Source organism: Chenopodium album, chromosome 25 (assembly GCF_948465745.1).
Source record: "Chenopodium album chromosome 25, dcCheAlbu1.1, whole genome shotgun sequence".
NCBI lineage: Eukaryota > Viridiplantae > Streptophyta > Magnoliopsida > Caryophyllales > Amaranthaceae > Chenopodium > Chenopodium album.
The window spans coordinates 26,135,532-26,136,612 of NC_137858.1; the positions used below are offsets into that span (position 1 = coordinate 26,135,532).

The following is a 1,081-nucleotide window of genomic DNA, read 5'->3' on the forward strand; positions in this document are numbered from 1 at the left end:
GCGGCATAGCTCCACCTATAACACCGGCAAACGATTTTGAAATTAGGCCGGCAATGATCACCCTAATTGAGAGGAGGCAATATAGTGGGGCAAAGAACGAGAGCCCATTGAACCATCTTAAGGATTTTGAAAAATATTGCAACACAATCAAGGTTAATGGAGTATCTCAAGAATTAATCCGCCTTAAGTTGTTCCCTTTCTCCCTCATAGGAAGGTCTTTGGAATGGCTAGACAAAGAGGTGAAGCCCAATTCATTTAGAACGTGGGAGGATGTCACTAAAGCTTTCTTGTCCCGTTTCTATCCTCAAAAGAAAACGGCGGAGGCAAGGGCTTTAATTCAAGGGTTCAAGCAAAAGCCAAATGAGAGTCTTTATGAAGCATGGGAGAGATTCAAGGAGTACCAAAGAGAATGTCCTCACCACGGAATTCCAACATATCAATTGATCCAAATCTTCTATGGTGGTTTGAGTCCTCAAGGCAAGGCATGTCTTGATGGAGGGGCCGGTGGTCCAATCATGAACAAAACCGAAGAAGAAGTTGTGGACATAATAGAGGATGTGGTGACTTACTATAGAGATTGGCAAGATGGGGAAAGAGATTCTTCAAGCAAGCAATCTTCGTTGTACTCGGTGGACCATCTCAATTCCATCAACAATCTTTCCTCTCAAATGACAAACTTGGGAAAGGAGATGACGGCAATCAAGGCCAAGTTGGAGAGTGTTTCTTCCTCTTCCCAAGCTCCAAATCTTCCCTCCCAAATTAAGGGGAGAGGTACTTCTTCTAACTCTCAAACTCCTTCTACTTCACATAATATGCCTATGGGATGTTTGTTTTGTGATGTATGTGGATCATATGACCATGATTCTAGCAATTGCAACAATGAATGTGTTGATGAGTTTGACAACAATGAGTGTGAACATGTTAATTTTGTGTCAAACAACAATGTCCAAAGGTTTGATAATCAAAGAGGCCAATGGAATAGGAATTACCAAAACCAAGGCAATTTTGACAACTATAATCATGGTGGTGGTTATAGGAACCAAGGAAATCAAGGTTCTCGTGGTAACCATAACCAAGGTTA

The 1,081-nt window shown here is 41.6% G+C and overlaps 1 non-coding gene across 1 annotated transcript; it reads right to left on the minus strand.

The window, feature by feature from the left end:
• Nucleotides 1-321: 321 nt before the first annotated feature.
• On the minus strand, nucleotides 322-427 carry LOC145615764 (small nucleolar RNA R71). Its single transcript, XR_014107355.1, has one exon. It is a non-coding gene; the product is annotated as a small nucleolar RNA R71 (small nucleolar RNA).
• Nucleotides 428-1,081: the final 654 nt, after the last annotated feature.